The following is a 17,174-nucleotide window of genomic DNA, read 5'->3' on the forward strand; positions in this document are numbered from 1 at the left end:
TCCCGCCCCCACCTCCACCCTTGCCCATCCCCTCCCCTCCATTCCAATCTTCTCTAGGGCCAAGACTCCCCTGGGGATCCATGTAAACCTGATGGATTCAGTACAGGCAGGTCCAGTCCCCTCCTTCCAGGCTGAGCAAAGTGTCCCTGTGTAAGCCCAAGGTTTGAAACAACCAGCTCATGCCCTAAGGTCAGGTCCCATTCCCACAGCCTGGATGCCTGCCAAACAGTTCAAGCTATTCAATTGTCTCACTTATCCAGAGGGCCTGAAACACCTGGGGGCTCCACAGCCGTTGGTTCATAATTCATGTGCTTCCATTCGATTGGCTATTTGTCTCTGTGCCTCTCCAATCTTGGTCTCAATAATTCACACTCTTACAGTCCCTCCTCTTTCTCAAAAATTGGACTCCTGGAGCTCCACCTGGGGTCTGGCTGAGGATCTCTGAATCCACTTCCATCAGTTATTGGATAAGAGTTCCAGCACAACTGTTAGGGTGTTTGGCCATCTGATCACCAGACTAGGACAGATCAGGCTTTCTCTTGACCATTGCCAGCAATCTACAGAGGATGTATCATTGTGGATTTTTGGGGACCTCTCGAGCACTCTGCCTATTCCTGTTCTCATGTGGTCATCATTTACCATGGTCTTTTATTCCTTGTTCTCCCTTTCTGTTCTTGATCCAGCTGGGATCTCTGGCTCCCCTAAGCTTTCTTTCCCTCAAATCTTGCCCTTCATTACTCCCACTGTCATCCAGGTTGTTCATGTAGATCTCATCCATTTCTCTGTCATTGGGTGATCCCTGGGTCTTTCCTAGGGTCCCGTTTTCTAGGTAGCCTCCCTGGAGTTGTGTAGCAGTCTATTCATCTTTGTTTTACATCTAGTATCCTCCTATTAGTGAGTACATACCATGTTTGTCCTTCTGAGTCTGGGTTACCTCACTCAGGATGATTTTTTCTAGATCCATCTATTTGCCTGCAAACCTCATGATGTCATTGTTTTTCTCTGGTGGGTAGTACTCACATTTTCTGTATATGTACCACATTTTCTTTATCCATTCTTCAGTTGAAGGGCATCTAGGTTGTTTCCAGGTTCTGGCTATTACAAACAATGCTGCTATGAACATAGCTGAGCAAATGCCCTTGTGGTATGATTGAGCATTCTTTGGGTATATGCCCAAGAGTGCTACAGCTGGGTCTTGGGGGAGATGGATTCCCAATTTTCTAAGGAAGCACCATATTGATTTCCAAAGTGGCTGTACAAACTTGCATTCCCACCAGCAGGGGAGGAGAGTTCCCCTTGCTCCACATCTTCTCCAGCATAAGCTGTCTTCTGTGTTTCTGATCTTAGCCATTCTGACAGGTGTAAGTGGTATCTCAGAGTCATTTTGATTTGCATTTCCCAGATAATTAGGGATGTTGAGCAATTCCTTAAATGTCTTTCAGCCATTTGAACTTCCTCTGTTGAGAATTCTCTGTTAAGTTCTATAGTCCATTTCTTAATTGGACTGTTGGGCATTTTGACGTCTAATTTCTTGAGTTCTTTATATATTCTGGATATCAGCCCTCTGTCAGATGTGGGGTTGGTGAAGACCTTTTCCTATTCTGTAGGCTGTTGCTTTGTCTTGTTGACTATGTCCTTTGCTCTACAAAAGCTTCTTAGTTTCAACAGGTCCCATTGGTTGATTGTGTCTCTCAATGTCTGTGCTACAGGTGTTATATTTAGAAAGTGATCTCTGGTGCCAATGCATTCAAGCCTACTTCCTACTGTCTCTTCTAACAGGCTCAGAAAAACCACATGATCATCTCACTAGACGAAGAAAAGGCATTTGACAAAATCCAACACCCCTTCATGATAAAGGTCTTGGAGCAATCAGCAATACAGGGAACATACCTAAACATAATAAAGGCAATCTACAGTAAGCCAACAGCCAACATCAAATTAAATGGAGAGAAACTCAAAGCAATACCACTAAAATCAGGAACAAGGCAAGGCTGTCCCCTCTCCCCATACTTATTCAATATAGTACTTGAAGTTCTAGCCAGAGCTATAAGACAACATAGGGAGATTAAGGGTATACAAATTGGAAAGGAAGACATCAAGCTTTCCCTATTTGCAGATGACATGATAGTATACATGAGTGACCCCAAAAATTCAACCAAGGAACTGATACAGCTAATAAAAACCTTCAGCAACATAGCAGGATACAAGATCAACTCAAACAAATCAGTAGCCCCCTATATACAACAGACAAACAGGCTGAGAAGGAAATCAGAGATACATCACCCTTTACAATAGCCACAAATGATATAAAATACCTTAGGGTTACTCTAACTAAGCATGTGAAGGACCTATATGACAAGAACTTTAAGTCCCTGAAAAAAGAAATTGAAGAAGATATCAGAAAATGGAAAGATCTCCCATGCTCATGGATAGGCAGGATTAACAAAGTAAAGATGGCGATCTTACCAAAAGCAATCTACAGATTCAATGCAATCTCCATCAAATTACCCACACAATTCTTCACAAACCTGGAAAGAATAATACTCAACTTCATATGGAAAAACAAAAAACCCAGGATAGCCAAAAGAATCCTGTACAATAAAACAACCTCTGGAGGCATCACAATCCCCGACCTCAAGCTCTACTATAGAGCCTCAGTAATAAAAAAACAGCTTGGTACTGGCATAAAAACTGACATGTGGACCAATGAAATCAAACGGAAGACCCTGACATTAATCCGCACACCTATGAACATATAATTTTTGACAAAAAAGCCAAAAATGTACAATGGAAAAAAGAGAGCATCTTCAACAAATGGTGCTGGTATAACTGGATGTGAATGTGTAAAAGGCTTCAAATAAATCCATATCTGTCACCGTGCACAAAACTTAAGTCCAAGTGGATCAAAGACCTCAACATAAATCCAGTTACTCAGGCCTAAATCTTATACACTCCTTCACTGCTGATAATGCTATGCCTCAGGAGTGAAAGTTATTTGAAATTAAACTGCACAATAATAAAAACAAAATAAAAGAAATACCTGATGTTTAGGGAGAGATGAAAGGAAGGACCCAAGAAGAGCTGGAGGGGTAGTAAGAGATGGATTTAATCAAAACAAAACAGTTATATATGAAGAAAAAGTGTAATGTTTAAATACAAACTAATGGAATAATGACATGGACCATAGCAGACCAGCTCCCACAATCAGCTCATGGTAATAAGAGGAATGCCGCAGAGTAGTGAGGGATAGGAAACTTTTTTATCTGAGGGTATTTAGGAATATGTTTTAATCTATCTCTGACTAGTGAAATAAGGAAACACACATGCTTTCTAATGACAACTTTCTCTTTTACTTCATCTTAAGAATACATCTGACTCTGTCTCCACACAGCTACATATCTCTACACTGTTGCATACATCTCCATATACTTATATACATACATCTTTTCACATGGCTATACATCTTTCTTTACATACATTTCTCTTGTACATATCTTTCCTATACAGCTTCATTTTTCTTGCCTCCACACAGCTTCAAATCTCCACAGTCACAGCTAAACATCTCATTTGCATAGCTCTCTCACTGTATAGCAGTGTACACAGTTGCTAGGCATAGCTCCTCTACATACTCTCTCACACATTCACTCTCACATCTTTCTTTTACATTATTCACTCACTCTTTACTCACTCTTTCACCCACTCACTACCTCACACTTCTTTCATGCTCCTTTTTCTTCATCTCTCACTCAGTACAAGACACACACACACACACACACACACACACACACACACACACACACACCTCACTCACATTCTACAGCAGCTCACACACAGCTTTACGTAGCCATCTCTCTCCACACTGCCGATGCTGCTCCCTCATAGCCAAACTCTTGACAATTTTAAGTTACATTTTCAGACCTTACCCATTATCAAAACACAAGATAAGTCACATAGTTTCTTGTAGAGAGCTGCGTACAGCTGCGCCTCAAAGATGGCGCCAGCTTCTGCCTTCCACCTTCCCGACAGTGAGCACTCTCTGTGACAAACAACTCCTTAATTGGCTAAGGCTGAGAAGCTGGCTTGCTTACATGCACCTGGACCTATTGGCAGTGCCCACGTGGTGTATCAGGGTTGGCTACCCAGTGATTACTTAAGGCTGTGAGCAGGTTTCCCCGGGGTCAGAAGTCAGAAGATTGTTCAAGGTTCCTGAGTAAACTGCTGAAAGAAGAGCTCGGTGTCACGTCTTCCTTGCTGGTCGAGGCGGTCGTGGCAGTTTCTATTAGAATAGTAATGTCACATTGACCCGTGCACCAGCTCTAAGTTGGTGAAGAATCCCAGACAATGAGTAAATGGTTGGCTGAACCTTGAGCCTATAGCATCAACTGAGGCTGAGACTATGTGCAAAAAGTCAATTACTGAAACTGTTTCCTGAGACAGAGCCCACCAGCACCTGATTAGACTAAGAGGGGAGTCTTTATCCTCATACCCAAACACTCCAGCCCCTAGGCTATGGGCCCAGGGGCACAACCCTGTGCCCCTATACCACCACCCATTGCAATCCCAGTTTCAGGCCAGTTGGCAAGCTGACCTCCTGCAGACAGATCAGACTACCACCATCTCCCATCAGACCCTGTAACCCAAAAGCCCCACCTCCCCCAAACCCCACCTACCCTCCAAGACTGCAACTGTTCCCTGAGACAGAGCCTGCCAGTGCCCAACTGAACTAAGAGGTGAGTTTTTGTCTAGGTGGGGCCCAGGGTCACAACCCTGTGCCCCTACACTACCACTCATTGCAGTCCCAGATTCAGGCCAGTTGGCAGGCAGAATTCTGCAGACAGGTCAGACTACCACCATCCCCCATCAGACCCTGTAACCTAAGCCCCACTTCCCCATATCCCACCCACCCTCCAAGGCTGCAACTATTGGTAAGTCTTTATCCTCATACCCAAACACCCCAAGCCCTAGGTTTTGGGCCCAGGGGCACAACCCTGCACCCCTACACTAACACCCATTGCAGTCCTAGTTTCAGGCCAGTCAGCAGGCAGACCTCCTGCAGACAGGTCAGACTACCACCATCCCCCACAAGACCCTGTAATCCATAAGCCCCATCCCTCCCAACCCACCCAAGCACCAAGATTGCAGCTACTCCCTGAGACAGAGCTCACAAGTGCCAATTAGACTAAGAGCTGCTTCCTGAGACTAGACCGACAGCACCAACTAGACCAAGAGCTCCCACTGGACCAAGAGAATTGATCAGACCAAGTGAGGCTCCCTCAGACATAGACACTGATTCCACCAAGTGGAGAAAGAGATGGGCAGACACCAGTGCAAAAATACAGTCAACAACATAAAAACCAATCTGGTTCCATAAGAAAGACCTGAACATCCCAACACAGAAGAAATCAAACTTTAAAATAACCATAAGAAGATGATAGAGCTGGACCAGAGGTGAGTGCCTGGGGTCACACCTGGGTCCCAGCCCTGGGCACCAGCTATTCTGGGGAAGACCTGCCCAACTTGGCCCCAGGTTCTGGCCATAGGGCAGGACCCCCCATCCCCACCAGGAATGTTCCCCCTCTCCAAGACCCTCTGGTGGACCCTAAACCTCCACAACCTGCACCCACACCCATTGGACGGAGACCCCAGCCACTTCCAGAGACTTAGAAACTAGCCCCCAGCTTCCATCCTGCATCTGAACAAGAGGTGGAAGCCTGGGGCCAAGGTCAGAGAGGCCCCTGCCTCTAGGTCGCATCCCTGAGCACCAGCCATCCCAGGAAGACCTGCCCAATTTGGCTCCAGTTTCTGGCCATTCGACCGGCCCTGTGGGAAGGCTCCCCTTTTCCAAGAGTGCAGACAGACCCTGAAATCTCCACACCCTGCCCACACCCATCTGCCCGAGACCCCAGCTACTTCCTGAGTCTCAGAAACCAACCAGCAGCTCCCATCCACCACGGAACTCCCATCTGGACAAGAGAGACCCCAGTCACTTCCTGAGATTTAGAAACCAGCCCCCAGCTTCCACCCTGTCCCAAAACTCCCATCGGAACCAGAACGTCCATCCTGCCCAAGAATTCCCAACTGGACAAGAGGAGCTCCCATCTGGACAAGATAAGGAGACCACAAGGACTTCCTGAGATTCAGAGTCCAGACCCCAGCTCCCAACCAGCCAGCACTCCCATTAGGCCCAGAGCTTCCATCTAGACCAGAGAGAGGCTCCCTAAATCTGTCAGCTCTGTCAGGACCAAGTGCACTGATAAGACCAAGAACATATCCATGAGGAGATGGGCAAATGTCAAGGCATACAACAAAATAAAGAGCAATACAGCATCACCAGAACCTAGCCCTTCTCCAACAGCTAGACCTGAACATCACAGAATGGAAGAAGCAGAAGAAAACAACCTTATAAGTAACATGATGAAGAGGCTAGAGCCTTATATAGAAAAAATCAAAAATAAAGTGGAGAAACAGACAAACAAAAAAAAAGGGAAGGACTCTATGAAAAAAAAAACTAGAGGAAAGGAAAAATAAAGCAGAAGAAAACAATAAGACCCTGAAAGAAAATCATAAAAAATCTATGAAACAGACAAGGGAAACAGTCCAAGGCCTGAAGAGGGAAATAGAAAAAATGAAGAAGACAAAAGCAGAAGGAATACTGGAAATAGAAAATCTGAGTAAACAAACAGGAATGTCAGAGGCAAGTATAACCAACAGAATGCAAGAGATGGAAGAGAGGATCTCTGGTGTTGAAGATGAGTTAGAAGAAATAGATTCATCAGTCAAAGAAAACACTAAAGCCAACAAACTCATGACCCAAAATGTCCAAGAAATGTGGGACACCGTGAAAAGACCAAACCTACAAATAATAGGGATAGAGGAAGGAGAAGAATACCAACTCAAAGGCACAGAAAATGTATTTAACAAGATCATAGAAGAAAACTTTCCCAACTTAAAGAAGGAAATGCCTATGAAGATACAAGAAGCCTATAGAACACCAAACAGACTAGACCCCGAGAAAAAGTCCCCTCACCACATAATAATTAAACAACTAAATGTACAAAATAGAGAAAGAATATTAAGGGCATCAAAGAAAAAAGGCCAAGAAACTTATAAAGGCAAACCCATCAGAATAACACCCGATCTCTCAATGGAGACACTGAAAGCAAGAAGGACCTGGACAGATACAATGCAGAAACTAAGAGACCATAGATGCCAGGCTAGACTAATATGCCCAGAAAAACTTTCAATCATCATACATGGAGTGAACAAGACCTTCCAAGACAAAACCAGATTTAAACAATACTTATCCACAAACCCAGCCCTACAGAAAGCACTAGAAGGAAAATTCCAACCTAAGGAAGGCAGATACACCCTTGAAAACACGGGCAATAGATAACAACACAGAAGTAAACCGCAAAGAAGAGAAGTACATACACACTACCACTAAAAAGTAAAAATAATAACAGGAAAAAACAATCACTGGTCATTAATATCCCTTAATATCAATGGACTTAATTCACTTATTAAAAAGACACAGACTAACAGAGTGGATACGAAAACAGGACCCATCTTTCTGCTGCATCCAAGAAACACACCTCAAATTCAAAGACAGACACCTCCTAAGAATAAAAGGCTGGGAAAAGACATTCCAATCAAATGGTCTTAAGAAGCAAGCTGAGTGTAGCCATCCTAATATCCAGCAAAATAGACTTCAAACTAAAATCAATCAAAAGAGATGATGAAGGACATTACATAGTAATGGCAGGAAAGATACACAAAGATGAAGATCTCAATTCTGAACATTTATGCCCCAAACACAAGGGCACCCACATATGTAAAAGAAACATTACTAAAGCTTAAAACACATATAAAACCCACACATGTTAATAGTGGGAGACTTCAACACCCCACTTTCACCTCTAGACAGATCAGCCAAATTGAAACTTAACAGAGAAATAATGGACCTAACTGATGTTATGACTCAAATGGACTTAATCAAATCTACAGAACATTCCACCCGAACAAAAAAGAATATAGCTTCTTCTCAGCACCCCATGGAACCTTCTCTAAAATCGACCACATACTTGGCCACAAAGCAAACCTCAACAGATACAAAACAATTGCAATAACCTCCTGTGTTCTATCAGACCACCATGGTTTAAAGTTACATTTCAACAAAAATAAAAAACTACAGAAATCCTACAATCTCATGGAAACTGAATAATGCTCAACTGAATCACCAATAGGTTAAGGAAGAAAAAAGAAAGAAATTGAAGACTTCCTAGAGATCAATGAAAATGAATACACCACATACATAAAATTATGGGACACAATGAAAGCAGTGCTAAGAGGGAAATTCATAGCACTGAATGCCCACATAAAGAAGGTGGAGAGATCTCACACTAGTGACTTAACAGAACACCTGAAAGCTCTAGAACAAGAAGAAGCAGAGTCTCCCAGGAGGAACAGATGCCAGGAAATTATCAAATTGAGAGCTGAAATCAATAAAATAGAAATAAAGAGAACAACACAAAGAATGAATGAAACAAAGAGTTGGTTCTTTGAGAAGATCAACAAGATAGACAAGCCCTTATCCAAACTAACCAAAAGACAGAGAGAGAGAGCATCCAAATTAACAAAATCAGAAATGAAAAAGGTGACATAACAACAGACAATGAGGAAATACAGAGAATCATCAGGTCATACTTCAAAAACCCCTACTCCACAAAACTAGAAAATCTAAAAGGAATGGATAATTTCCTGGATAGGTACCACATACCTAAGTTAAATCAAGAAAAGATAAACCATTTAAATAGTCCAATAAAACCTAAGGAAATAGAATCAGTCATTAAAAGTCTCCCAACCAAAAAAAGCCCAGTACCAGATGGTTTCAGTGCAGAATTCTACCAGATCTTCAAAGAAGACAATACCACTATTCTTTAAATTGTTCCACACGATAGAAGCAGAAGGAATATTACCAAACTCCTTCTATGAGGCTACAATTACCCTGATTTCTAAACAAAACAAAGATGCAACAAAGAAAGAGAACTACAGACCGTTCTCCCTCATAAACATTGATGCAAAAATTCTCAGTAAAATATAGTCAAACAGACTCCAAGAACACATCAAAACAATTATCCACCATGATCAAGTAGGCTTCATCCCAGGGATGCAAGGGTGGTTCAACATAAGAAAGTCTGTCAATGTGATACACCATATAAACAAACTCAAAGAAAAAAACCGTATGATTATCTCACTAGATGAAGAAAAGGCATTTGACAAAATACAACACCCCTTCATGATAAAAGTCTTGGAGCAATCAGCAATACAGGGAACATACCTAAACATAATAAAGGCAATCTACAGCAAGCCAACAGCCAACATCAAATTAAATGGAGAGAAACTCAAAGCAATACCACTAAAATCAGGAACAAGGCAAGGCTCCCCTCTCCCCATACTTATTCAATATAGTACTTGAAGTTCTAGCCAGAGCTATAAGACAACATAGGGAGATTAAGGGTATACAAATTGGAAAGGAAGACATCAAGCTTTCCCTATTTGCAGATGACATGATAGTATACATGAGTGACCCCAAAAATTCAACCAAGGAACTGATACAGCTTATAAAAACCTTCAACAACATAGCAGGATACAAGATCAACTCAAAAAAATCAGTAGCCCTGCTATATACAACAGAAAAACAGGCTGAGAAGGAAATCAGAGATACATCACCCTTTACAATAGCCAGAAATGATATAAAATACCTTGGGGTTACACTAACTAAGCATGTGAAGGACCTATATGACAAGAATTTTAAGTGCCTGAAAAAAGAAATTGAAGAAGATGTCAGAATATGGAAAGATCTCTCATGCTCATGGATAGGCAGGATTAATATAGTAAAGATGACGATCTTACCAAGAGCAATCTACAGATTCAATGCAATCCCTATCAAATTACCAACACAATTCTTCACAGATCTGGAAAGAATAACACTCAACTTCATACGGAAAAACAAAAAAACCCAGGATAGCCAAAAGAATCCTGTACAATAAAACAACCTCTAGAGACATCACAATCCCTGACCTCAAGCTCTACTATATAGCTACCATAATAAAAACAGCTTGGTACTGGCATAAAAAATGACATGTGGACCAATGGAATCAAATTGAAGACCCTGACATTAACCCACACACCTATGAACATATAATTTTTGACCAAGAAGCCAAAAGTGTACAATGGAAAAAAAGAAAGCATCTTCAACAAATGGTGCTGGCATAACTGGATGTCAATGTGTAGAAGGCTGAAAATAGATCCATATCTGTCACCATGCACAAAACTTAAATCCAAGTAGATCAAAGACCTCAACATAAGTCCAGCTACTCTGAATCTGATAGAGGAGAAAGTAGGAAGTAGTCTTGAACGCATTGGCACCAGAGATCACTTCTAAATATAATACCAGTAGCACAGACACTGAGAGAAATAATCAATCAATGGGACCTGTTGAAACTAAGAAGCTCTTGTGGAGCAAAGGACACAGTCAACAAGACAAAGCGACAGCCTACAGAATGGGAAAAGGTCTTCACCAACCCCACATCTGACAGAGGGCTGATATCTAGAATATATAAAGAACTCAAGACATTAGACATCAAAATGCTCAACAGTCCATCTTGGCCCTAGAGGAGATGGGAATGCAGGGGAGGGGATGGGGGGAAGGTGGAAAAGGGGTGGGAGGGAGGAGGCCATGGGAACCCATGGCTGATGTGTAAAATTAAATTAAAACACAAATATAATTTTTAAAAATGGGCTATAGAACTAAACAGAGAATTCTCCACAGAGGAAGTTCAAATGGCTGAAAGACATTTAAGGAATTGCTCAACATCGCTAATTATCCAGGAAATGCAAATGAAAATGACTCTGAGATACCACCTTACACCTGTCAGAGTGGCTAAGATCAGAAACACAGAAGACAGCTTATGCTGGAGAGGATGTAGAGCAAGGGGAACTCTCCTCCACTGCTGGTGGGAATGCAAGCTTGTACAGCCACTTTGGAAATCAATGTGGCATATCCTTAGAAAATTGGGAATCCATCTCCCCCAAGACCCAGCTATAGCACTCTTGGGCACATACCCAAGGAATGCTCAATCATACCACAAGGGCATTTGCCCAGCTATGTTCATAGCAGCATTGCTTGTTATAGCTAGAACCTAGAAACAATCTAGATTCCCTTCATTTGAAGAATGGATAAAGAAAATGTGGTACAAACACACAATGGAGTACTACTCAGCAGAGAAAAGCAATGACATCATGAGGTTTGCAGGCAAATGGATGGATCTAGAAAAAATCATCCTGAGTGAGGTAACCCAGACTCAGAAAGACAAACATGGTATGTACTAACTCATAGTAGGATTCTAGATGTAAAACAAAGATAACTAGACTACAACACAATTCCAGGGAGGCTACCTAGAAAACAGGACACTAGGAAAGACACAAGGATTGCCCAATGACAGAGAAATGGATGAGATCTACATGAACAACCTGGACATGAGTGGGAGTAATGAAGGGCAAGTTTCAAGGGAAAGAGAGCTTAGGGGAGCAGGAGATCCCAGCTGGATCAAGAACAGAAAGGGAGAACAAGGAATAACAGACCATGAGAAATGAAGACCACATGAGAACAGGAAGAAACAAAGTGCTAGAGAGGTCCCCAGGAATCCACAATGATACATCCACTGTAGACTACTGGAAATGGTCAAGAGATAGCCTGATCTGACCAAGTCTGGTGATCAGATGGCCAAACACCCTAACGGTCATGCTGGAACTCTCATGCAATAGCTGATGGAAGTGGATGCAGAGATCCTCAGCCAGTCCCCAGTTGGACCTCCAGGAGTCCAAGTGTCGAGAAAGAGGAAGGTCATCAAGAGCATGAATTGTTGAATCCAAGATTGCAAAATGCACAGGAACAAATAGCCAAATGAATGGAAGCACATGAATTATGAACCAAAGGCTCTGGAGCCCCCAGCTGGAACAGGCCCTCTGGATAAGTGATACAACTGAATAGCTTGATCTGCTTGGGAGGCACCCAGTCTGTGGGACCAGGATATGTCCTTAGTGCATTGTGTAGCAGTCTAGTCATCTTTGTTTTACATCTAGTATCCTCCACTTGGTTTAATTTTTGGGATCACTCATGTATACTAACATGTCATCTGCAAATAGGGAAAGCTTGACTTCTTCCTTTCCAATTTGTATCCCCTTAATCTCCCTATGTTGTCTTATAGCTCTGGCTAGAACTTCAAATACTATGTTAAACAAGTATGAGGAGAGGGGACAGCCTTGCCTTGTTTCTTATTTTAGTGGTATTGCTTTGCTTTTCTCTCCATTTAATTTGATGTTGGCTGTTGGCTTGCTGTAGATTGCCTTTACTATGTTTCGGTATGTTCCCTGTATTCCTGATCGCTCCATGACCTTTATCAGGAAGGGGTGTTGGATTTTGTCAAATGCCTTTTCTTCATCTAGTGAGATGATCATGTGGTTTTGTTTCTTTGAGTTTGTTTATATTGTGTATTACATTGATGGACTTTCATATGTTGAACCACCCTTGCATCCCTGGGATGAAGCCTACTTGATCATGGTGGATAATTGTTTTGATGTGTTTTTGGAGTCTGTTTGCCAGTATTTTATTGAGTATTTTTGCATCAATGTTCATGAGGGAGATCGGTCTGTAGTTCTCTTTCTTTGTTGCATCTTTGTTTGGTTTAGGAATCAGGGTAATTGTAGCCTCATAGAAGGAGTTTGGTAATATGCCTTCTTCTTCTATTGTGTGTAACAATTTAAAGAGTATTGGGACTTAGTCTTCTTTGAAGATCTGGTAGAATTCTGCAGTGAAACCATCAGGTCCAGGGCTTTTTTGGTTGGGAGACTTTTAATGACTGATTCTATTTCCTTAGGGGTTATTGGACTATTTAAATTGTTTATCTGGTCTTGATTTAACTTAGATATGTGGTACCTATCCACATAATTATCCATTTCTTTTTCCACTTTTGTGGAGTAGAGGTTTTTGAAGGATGACCTGATGAGATCTCAGAGAATTTTCTCATTGTCTGTTGTTATGTCACCCTTCTCATTTCTGATTTTGTTAATTTGGATGCTCTCTCTCTGTCTTTTGGTTAGTTTGCATAAGGGCTTGTCTATCTTGTTGATCTTCTCAAAGAACCAACTCTTTGTTTCATTAATCCTTTGTATTGTTCTCTTTATTTCTATTTTATTGATTTCAACTCTCAATTTGATAATTTCCTGGCGTCTGTTCCTCCTGGGAGACTTTGCTTCTTTCTGTTCAAGGGCTTTCAGGTGTGCTGTCAAGTCACTAGCGTGAGATTTCTCAAGCTTCTTTATGTGGGCATTCAGTGCTATGAATTTCCCTCTTAGCACTGCTTTCATAGTGTCCCATAAGTTTGGGTATGTGGTGTATTCATTTTCACTGACCTCTAGGAAGTCTTTAATTTCTTTCTTTATTTCTTCCTTAACCCATTGGCGATTCAGTTTTGCATTATTCAGTTTCCATGAGATTGTAGGATTTCTGTAGTTTTTTTCTGTTGTTGAAATCTAAATTTAAACCATGGTGGCCCAATAGAACACATGAGGTTATTCCAATTGTTTTGTATCTGTTGAGCTTTGCTTTGTGGCCAAGTATTTGGTCGATTTTAGAGAAGGTTCCATGGGGTGCTGAGAAGAAGCTATATTCTTTTTTGTTCGGGTGGAATGTTCTGTAGATATTGATTAAGTCCATTTGAGCCATAACATCAGTTACGACCATTATGTCTCTGTTAAGTTTCAATATGTTTCTGTCCAGAGGTGAAAGTGGGGTGTTAAAGTCTCCCATTATTAGTGTGTGGGGTTTTATATGTGTTTTAAGCTTTAGTAATGTTTCTTTTACATATGTGGGTGCCCTTGTGTTTGGGGCATAAATGTTCAGAATTGAGATTTCATCTTTGTGGATCTTTCCTGCCATTACTATGTAATGTCCTTCATCATCTGTTTTAATTGATTTTAGTTTGAAGTCTATATTGCTGGATATTAGGATGGCTACACCAGCTTGCTTCTTAAGACCATTTGATTGGAAAGTCTTTTCCCAGCCTTTTATTCTTAGGAGGTGTCTGTCTTTGAATTTGAGGTGTGTTTCTTGGATGCAGCAGAAAGATGGGTCCTGTTTTCGTATCCATTCTGTTAGTCTGTGTCTTTTTATAGGTGAATTAAGTCCATTGATATTAAGGGATATTAATGACCAGTGATTGTTTGTTCCTGTTGTTATTTTTATTTTTTTGGTGGTAGTGTGTGTGTCCTTCTCTTCTTTGGGGTTTACTGCTGTGGTGTTATCTACTGCCTGTGTTTTCATGTGTGTATCTGCCTTCCTTAGGTTGGAATTTTCCTTCTAGTGCTTTCTGTAGGGCTGGGTTTGTGGATAAGTATTGTTTAAATCTGGTTTTGTCTTGGAAGGTCTTGTTCACTTCGTCTATGATGATTGAAAGTTTTTCTGGGTATATTAGTCTAGGGTGGCATCCATGGTCTTTTAGTGTCTGCATTATATCTGTCCAGGTCCTTCTGGCTTTCAAAGTCTCCATCGAGAAATCAGGTGTTATTCTGATGGGTTTGCCTTTATAAGTCACTTGGCCTTTTTCCTTTGCTGCCCTTAGTATTCTTTCTTTATTCTGTACGTTTAGTTGTTTAATTATTATGTGGTGAGAAGACATTTTTGGGGAGTTCTAGTCTGTTAGTCTATGTATCTTCATAGGCATTTCCTTCTTTAAGTTGGGAAAGTTTTCTTCTATGATCTTGTTAAATATATTTTCTGTGCCTTTGAGTTGTTATTCTTCTCCTTCCTCTATCCCTATTATTCATAGGTTTGGTCTTTTCATGGTGTCCCAAATTTCTTGGACATTTTGTGTCATGACGTTGTTGGTTTTAGTGTTTTCTTTGATCAACCTATTTCTTCTACCATATCTTCAACACCAGAGATCTTCTCTTCCATCTCTTGCATTCTGTTGGTTCTACTTGCATCTGACGTTCCTGTTTGTTTACTCAGATTTTCTATTTCCAGCATCCCTTCTGTTAGTGTCTTCTTCAGTTTTTCTATTTCCCTCTTCAGGTCTTGGACTGTTTCCCTCGGTTTTTCATGATTTTCTTTCAGGGACTTATAGTTTTCTTCTGCTTTAATTATCCTTTCCTCTAGTTTTTTATAGCGTTCTTCCCATTTTTTGTTTGTCTGTTCCTTCACTTTATTTTTGATTTCTTCTATATAAGGCTCTAGCCTCTTCATGATGTTACTTATAAGGTTGTTTTCTTCTTCTTTTATTCCGTGATGTTCAGGTCTAGCTGTTGGAGAAGTGCTAGGTTCTGGTGATGCTGTATTGCTCTTTATTTTGTTGTATGTACTTCTGCCTTGGCGTCTGCCCCTCTCCTTGTGGGTTCGTTCTTGGTCTTATCATTGTACTTGGTCCAGACAGAGCTGACAGATTTAATGAGCCTCTTTCTGGTCCAGATGGGAGCTCTGGTCCAGATGAGTGTGCTGGCTGGATAGGAGCTGGGGTCCTGGACTCTGAGTCTCAGAAAGTCCCTGGGGTCTCCTTATCTTGTCCAGATGGGAGCTCCTCTTGTCCAGATGGGAGTTCTGGGACAGGATGGAAGCTCTGGTCCATATGGGAGTTCCAGGGCGGAATGTAGCTGTGGTCTCTCTAGTCCAGATGTGAGTTCTGGGACAGATGGGACCTGGGGGCTGGTCTCTGTGTCTCAGAAAATGGCTGGGAACTTGGGCAAATGTGTGTGGGGGATAGGGTGTGGAGACTGCCCTGCAGTCTTGGAAAGGGGGAGCCTTCCCGCAGGGCCTGACGAATGGTGGGAAACTGGGGCCAAGTTGGGCAGGTCCTCCAGGGATGGCTGGTGCCAAGGGGTGGGACCCAGAGGTGGTTGCCTCTCTGATTACAACCCCAGGCACTCACAGTTCCGGGGGCAGGATGGAAGCTGGGGGCTGGTTTCTAAGTCTCAGGAAGTGGTTGGGGGTCTCAGGCAGATGTGGGGGGGGGCAGGGCGTGGAGGTTGTAGGGTTCACCAGATTTTCTTGGAGAGGGGGAACCTCCCAGGTGAGGATGGGGGATCCTGCCCTATGCCCAGAACCTGGAGCCCAGTTGGGCAGGTCTTCCCCAGTGTGGCTGATGCCCCGGGCTGTGATCCAGGTGCATACCTCTCTGGTTGTGACCCCAGGCACTCACCTCTTGTCCAGGTGGGAGTTCCAGGGCAGGATGGAAGCTGGGAGCTAGTCTCTGATTCTCAGGAAGTGGCTGGGGTCTCAGGCAAATGGGTGTTGGGGCAGAGTGTGGAGACTGAGGGGTCTGCCTGCAGTCTTGGGAAAGGGGAGCTTTCCTGTAGTGCCAGGCAATTGGCTGGAAACTGGGGCCAAGTTGGGCAGGTCCTCCCAAGATGGCTGGTGTCCAGGGGTTGGACCTATTTCAAGATTTTTAAGGCTATTGTAAATGTGATGGCTTTCTTGATTTCTTTCTCAAAATGTTTGTCATTGATATATAAGAAGGCTAGTGATTATTTTGTATTCTGCTACTTTGCTGAATGTTTATAAGCTTTAGATTTCTGGTGTGCACATTAGGGTCTTTTATTATATAATCACACAATCTAAAAATACTCTTAGTTCTTCCTTTTCTGTTTCTTCCTTTATCTCCTTCTCTTGTTTTATTATGCAAGCTAAGCTTGCCTTGTCCCTGACTTTAGTGCAAATGCTTAAAGTTTAGCTAAATTGACAATTAGTGTGATTTGGGGGTATAGATTTGTTGTATATTGTCTTTATTGTTATGTTTAATATTTTATCTAATATACTTTCTCCTGCACATGAAGGCAGACTCACAAATAATTCTCAATCTTTAGACATACTTTAAATATCTTTCAGGTTTTATTTTCAAAAGTATGATGTTGTTAATTATTACTCCACCAATTTTTTTCTATAAACTATAGGAAAAACATATTTTTAAACTTAATCAGTCTTCTTGTTATAGTCTGGATCTAGAGTGTCTCTTAAAGTTTCATTTGTTGACGGGTATGTTCCCACTGGTTATACTATTGAAAAGAAATTAAAAATTATTGCAAGTAGAACCAGGGTGAAGAAATGCTAGTGGAACATGTCA

This window comes from Onychomys torridus, chromosome 1 (genome assembly GCF_903995425.1).
Source record: "Onychomys torridus chromosome 1, mOncTor1.1, whole genome shotgun sequence".
NCBI lineage: Eukaryota > Metazoa > Chordata > Mammalia > Rodentia > Cricetidae > Onychomys > Onychomys torridus.